Raw genomic sequence first — 6,589 nt, 5'->3', positions numbered from 1 at the left:
AGAAAATGTTTTTTCTCTCCATGTGACTCTCCCCAGGCTCACGTTAGATCATCGAACACATTTCTCTGTGGCTCCATAATCTTCTTGATCAGAAAATTTGGAGCACAACTGAATTACATGTTGTTACAATACAATTTCTCCTATGTCCCGAGTCTTCACTGACTTTGAAAGGCTAGGGCCAAAATGTTGGCTAACCATGCAGCCCTTCCTTTTCTCCAATTTTGATCTGCTAACTTAGGTTGTTAACCCTCCAGAAGAGAAGCTAATTATTAACCTGCAATATATGCAGTTCGGTTTACCCTTAAAAAAAAAAAAAAAGATACGGGGGCCTTTAGAGTTGAAATCAACTTTCCAGCACAGTATCCATTCAAACCACTGAAGACCACATTTAAAACAAATATTATCACCCAAACATTGATGAAAAAGGACAAGTTTGCCTTCCAGTAATTATTCAGAACTGGAAGCCAGCGACCAAGACAGACCAAGTAATCCAGTAATCCAAGTAACAACCCCCAGCCTGAGCATGTACTTCGGGCTGACCTAGCTAAAGAATACTCTTAGAAAAAATTCTGTAAGAATGCTGACGAGTTTACAAAGAAATATGGGGAAAAGTGACCTGTGGACTAAAATCTGCCACAAATGATTCCAGCAAGTGTGAGCAGAGATCCCCAGTGCATTCAGACATCCCTCAAAGGAGGACTCTGGAAAATTGACATGTGCCACCATCTGGTGTTCACTTGTGGCAGTTACTAGCTTTCCACAATTTTCTTAAATCAAAAGTAATCAGGGGCCTGCCCGTTAGCTCAGGTGTTTAAGTGCCTGCTGAAACAAAGCAATCAGGCTCAGGATGCTGTGGTTTGATCCCCTCATCCTCAAGCCACACCAGACCTGCCCTGAAGACATCCTGAGCAGCCCAAAAACAAAAAATAAAATAATCCTTGAGGGACTACCCACTCAGGCTCCACTCCTGTCCCTCTCTCAGACAGGAGCTTTCTTTCCCTCAATAAATATATTCTGTTCATAACCTAAAAAAAAAAAAAAAAGTGTTCTAGTAACCTGTAAAGAAAGGATTAGGGGCCGGGGAGAATGCTCAGTGGAATAAGTGCTTCCCTGGCAAGTGCAAGGGTCTGAGTTCAATCCCCGGTTCCGCAAAAAAAAAAAAAAAAAAGGATTAAATGGGCCAGCAAGGTAGCTCAGTGGTCTAAAGCACCTGCTTAAGCAAACTTAGGCAAGCGAACAGGGACATTGGTTGGATCCCCTGCACCACATGCCACACCAGCCCTGCCCCCAGACTGGGCTCATTTGGCCACAAAAAAATAAATTAATTAATTAATTAAAAAAAAATAAAGGATTAAACATACCGGATATTCTAATTCTGATTTCATTGTTTAAAAGTCACTGCTTCAATTCACTTCAAAAGCCATAAGTCTTTTCTTGTCCAAGTTTTCCCAAAATCTTCAAGTTACATTTAGCCCATAAGATGAAAGAAAAAATAAAGTAATGGTCGTGGTTCCCCTTCCTCCTGTGCTCTTCCAACTCCTACCCTCTCTGCATTCAGTTTATCTTTCATGCATCACTTCCTACAACCCCAGTTCCATCTTTTCTGCAAAAAAGAAGAAACAGCTTTGGTGGCTTTTTTTTCTCCCATGTCACACTGTCCTGCATAGGAGGTGGTTCAAATTCTGAAGCCAGTCTATAACGTCCTTGTGAAAAATTACAAAACAAGCAGTCTCCCACTCACCCCTCAGAAAAGCTCTGCAAAGGGAGGCCCACCCAACTCTGCTGTAAAATTGTGTCATGTTTCCACAGCGGGGTGGATTAACGAGCAAGCCCTGCTGTCTGTGTACACCTAACTGAACTGCAGCCTTACCTGGCCTACGTAGGGAAACCCTCAGCACCAGGACTGGTGACTCTAGAGGGAGCGATTGCCAGCTGAGGACACTGCTTGTGAGATGATGATGAATTTCTAAACGGAAAGGCTCTGGAGGCCAAGATTTGGCACTTTCCTTGCAGCCACATTTGAAGATCCACTGGTCAGCTCAGGCAGAGCAGAAACAAGAATGTCTATTTCAAATTCCAACCTCGTTGATCACTGATCGCCATCAGAATGCACCACAGAGCTCTGCGACTCCTATCTCTGCAGCAACCCCACCACACACCCCCCTTGGCAGTTAGACCCTCTGTGGGACTAGAGTTGGATGGACTTGGCTTTGTATCTGGCATCAGTCTGTGATTGTTAGGGCACCAGCTGGCCCCTTCTTTTCAATGCAGCCTGTGGCCCAGCCCAGGAACAGGACGGCCTTTTCTCTTTGGACTCAATCTTTGCAGAGTCAAGCTCCACTTGAAGCTCACTCCTTAATACCTCTCAATGTGTTTTATATTGCTTGGATTGCCTTTTTTGTAGAAATAAAAATTGACCTTGGAGTTTATCATCATTAAAATAAAAGATTAGAAGGGACCAGACAAGCATGGCTCTGCTGCAGAGTACACCCTGATGAGTAGCCTATTCTATGGAATCCAAGAAGTCTTTCTCACCCTAGGTATTGAGCTGTGAGCCTCTCACTGCTGCCAGAGATCACAGACATGTGCACAGGATAATCTCCCTTCATGATTAATATATTTATCTGTTGGGCCAATAAGTTTAGGCAAGGCTTTTGACCAATATTCAGATGGGACAATTCACAAAAACACCTTTTCTTTCCACCACCTCCCATGCAGGACAGTGTGACATGGGAGAAGAAAAGCCACGAGAGCTGTTTCCTCTCTTTTCCAGAAAAGATGGGACCTGGGTCTTAGAAAGTGATCCATGAAAGAAAAACTGAATGCAGGTCAGAGAATAGAGGCAAGCTTGCTTTCATGGAGTGAACAGAAAAGTAGAGTCCTGGTCTACCTGATTGAACTTGAGTCCAACCTTAGCCCAAGTAATTAGGTTTTACTTCTGTCTGTGTTCATCTGCAATGAACCAAAGGAATGGATAACACACAGGTAGAACAGCAGGTTTAGGCTGGAGGGGACCCATGTGGTATCAGTCATGATTTTTCCAGGTAGGGGTAAGGATCCACAGTTGTATACTAGTTGTAGGCATGGCTTTTGTGTATGACAGATCCACACTGACAGCCTCTGAAAACATGGTGGTGGGTGGTCACTGTCCAATACTGGCTGGGATACTTACCTGGCAGGAGAGGTACCATGATCACCAATACTGCCTGGCATTCTTCTTTGGGCAAGACTGGGGGTAGGCTAAAAATGGACCGGCAGAGCCAGGACAGGTCTGTGAACCTTGCCCCTGCTACTTTTCAGCACTAGAGATCAGCACACCCCTGACAACTGGGGGTACCTGGACCAAGTGGCTGCCTTATGCTGGGTGCAACAGAATATTTTCTGCTTTGGTGGCAACACTGACTATATCACCATGTTTGGAGTATCTGTAGGTGGCACAAGTGTGTCCTTACATGTCATCTCCCCCATGTCCTGAGGACTCTTCCATGGTGCTATCATGGAAAGTGGACTGGCCTTGCTGCCCAGTCTCATCTCCAGTTCATTTCAGGCCACCTCCACAGTGAATGCCCTCAACTTCCCCAGTCCAGGCTACCCTCCTCTCTCCCCACACCTCTCACCATAAAAGTCTCTGGTCTTCTATCTGTTCAGTGGGGACAACAGGCAGGCAAAGTGCCTTGGAAACAACAGCCTTCCTGTGAATTGCTGAGGTCCTCAAGGGTAAGAATCCATACAACTCTGCTTCACAGAGGGTGAATATAGTCTGCTCCTGGCAAAGCTGTGCCCTAGAGCACTCATCATGGGCTGAACCATGCCAACAGATGGGATAGATCCTCTGGCTGGGGACCTCTGGCAACAGGGAAGTTGGGACATTTTCATACAATGCTGTGCAGAAGTCCCCACAGAATATCCTTGGAAATTTGGGGGCCATTTGCACTTAACTTGAGCCTTGGGAGCACCCCTTTCTCTGCCTGAGAAGGTGAACCTGTTCTTCACCGGTCTGGTTACAGATGGTGGCCAATCTATCTGCATATGAGGAAATAGACTCAGAGAGCCTGATGAGATGCCTGAGGGGAAAGAGTAAAGAGGGAATTCTGGCTATTTCCCAGGTTGGGCTGAATGTTCTCAGGTGTGGAGGAGGCTGATGGTGTGTGGGAGAGACAATTCGTACTGCTTTGAACTATTGCCTCATCTCCATGGATTAGTGTCCTCACAGCCCTGCATGGGAAATGAGGAGCAAAATATTCTAAGTTTAGGTATGTAGGGGGATATTTCTGGGTAGGTAGAACATTTCTGGGATATTTCTGAGGGGGATATTTCTTTTTAAAAAAATAATTTTATTAAGAAACAAATAGCAATGAGACAGTTCCAAAACTGATTATTAGCAGTTTCAGTAATTAATACATTGCATATTGTTGTCTGAGTGGTTATTCATTGTACAAGATGCAGACATGATATTTCTGGGTAAACAGAGCACCCTGAGATAAGTTAGGAAAGAGTGGAAGTACACTTTGGCCCCATAAAACAACTGAAACGACTTTGATGCAAAACCTTCAGTGTCCCCTAGACCTTCAAGACCATTGCTTGTGGAGAGCTTGGTCAAAGAATGAATGGTTAAACTGAGGAGCAAAAACCAATGGCTATACTTCAGGCCAAAAGCACACAGGCTCTGTGAGGAGCAAATGGTTACTCTATGGAGCAAAAGCATGCATGTTCTACAAAAGACGAGTGATTAAACAAGAAGTTTAAATTACTGAGCCATGAGCCTTGTTGTGTCTGGCTATTGTCCTTCTCCTTCCCCCTGCCCCAAGAAAAACTGCCTAGCCAGAGACAGCTCATTGCCCAAACTGTTTTTCTTCTGATTTTTTCCACTTACACTGATATTCTACATAAAATCCAGGGAGTTCTCGGCTTTGGGTCTTCTCCTAAGAATCTTTTTTTTTTTTTTTTTCCTGAACTGGGGATTGAACTCAGGCCCTTGCGCTTGCCAAGGAAGCGCTTATTCTACTGAGCCATCTCCCCGGCCCGTAAGAATCTCTTTAATGCTGAGCATTTTCTCTTGGTTAAGCCCCTCTGGACCTTTCTGTGACTGAACTAAACCTTGTACATGGAAAGAATTGCTCACATAATGGATGGGAAATTTCTCGCCTAGACATCGCCAGGAGCTGCTGGCCTCTGCTGATTTTCAACTTTGCCCAGCATTATTGGTGTCAACAATGAAGAGCATGGCTGAAGCATCTCCCATGCTGAGGGAGTGCAACCCGTCCAGGCCAGTTCTCTTGGTTGTTCGTTCTCAGGGCAACACCAACACATGCCTGCATCACACTCAGTTTTCATACTATCTTTCCAGTACCCAGTTCCTAGACCACACAGGCTGTTCTGCAAAACACATCAGCATAGATGGTGAGATTCCTGCCCATATAACTGCCTTCAGGAACAAAGGCTGCACTATTTAGGCATCTGTAAGTGAGACCTTGACCATTTCTTACCATTCTTATAATTCCAGCCCCCATCTCCTTACCCACCCTTCCTTCCCTGACTCTCCTGACTCTCCATGCTCCTCTTAGGCTAGATGGTGCAATTTGAGTTTGATGATTTGGTGATGGGAGAATATGTGGGAGACCATGAGGATGCCCAGACTCTCAAAACCCAGTTCTGGTAGATGGTTGGGAACCATAAATTCATGATCCCTGCATTCCACCTAGTACATTTTAGCTCAAGTACATCTGTAACTGAGGCTTGACTGCCTAGAGGGCAGTTCAGAGTTGGGAGCCCCAAGTGAGGTTTATAGAACTCAGTTTTGCACCTATGTTTCAAAATTATCATTATTGTTGTTATCATTATTATTAAGATTTATTTATTTATTTGATATAGAGTCTCACTACACAGCTAGGAATCATAGAGATCCTCCCAGCACTGGGATTATAGACATGTGCCACCACACCTAGTTTCAGTGGCTGGCACAGTGCAGGACCAACCAGCATGGGTTCTTGGGTTTGCCAGGCAGGCACGTAGACTGCTGAGCTATGTCCCTGGCCCCTGAACCTATGGTTTTTTTTGTTTTTTTTTTTCATAATTTTATTGAGAAACAAATAACAATGAGAGAGTATCAGATCAAATTGGTAGGACAGTTTCAATAATTAATACATTGCATACTCTCTTCCTAGTGGTTAATTGCTGTACAACATGTGGACATGATATTCTATTTACAAACACCATTAGAACAAATCCCTCTATTCATTAAGAGAATGTAACTATATATCAATCCTAGCCACTTTGAATACACAGATACAAAATGGACATTCATCTCTATCCCCTTTTTTGTTAAGTTCCGTTATTTGAATATTTTTTTGTTCTTTTCAAAGTTTTATTGATAAACATATAGCAATGAGACAGTTTCAAATCAAATCAAAGTACAGTTTCAACAAATAATACACTGCATATATTCTTCTTAGTGGTTAATTGCTGTACAAGATGCAGACTTGTGATCCTATTTACAATCACCATTAGAAAAAATCATTCTATTCATTAAGAGAATGCAACTATATATCTATCCCAACCACTTTGAATACACAGATACAAAATGGACATT

The 6,589-nt window shown here is 43.6% G+C and overlaps 1 protein-coding gene and 1 pseudogene across 3 annotated transcripts in view; both read left to right on the top strand.

Moving 5' to 3' along the window:
• LOC101586180 overlaps positions 1-5,659 on the top strand; it is a 21,985-nt pseudogene extending 16,326 nt beyond the window's left edge.
• Positions 1-6,589, top strand: part of LOC101581730 (cocaine esterase-like) — a 321,818-nt gene that overhangs the window by 227,050 nt on the left and 88,179 nt on the right. The window lies entirely within an intron of this gene.

This window comes from Octodon degus, unplaced genomic scaffold (genome assembly GCF_000260255.1).
Source record: "Octodon degus isolate 3935 unplaced genomic scaffold, OctDeg1.0 scaffold00011, whole genome shotgun sequence".
In the NCBI taxonomy this organism is placed as follows: Eukaryota; Metazoa; Chordata; class Mammalia; order Rodentia; family Octodontidae; genus Octodon; species Octodon degus.
This window is presented reverse-complemented; position numbering and strand designations above follow the sequence as displayed.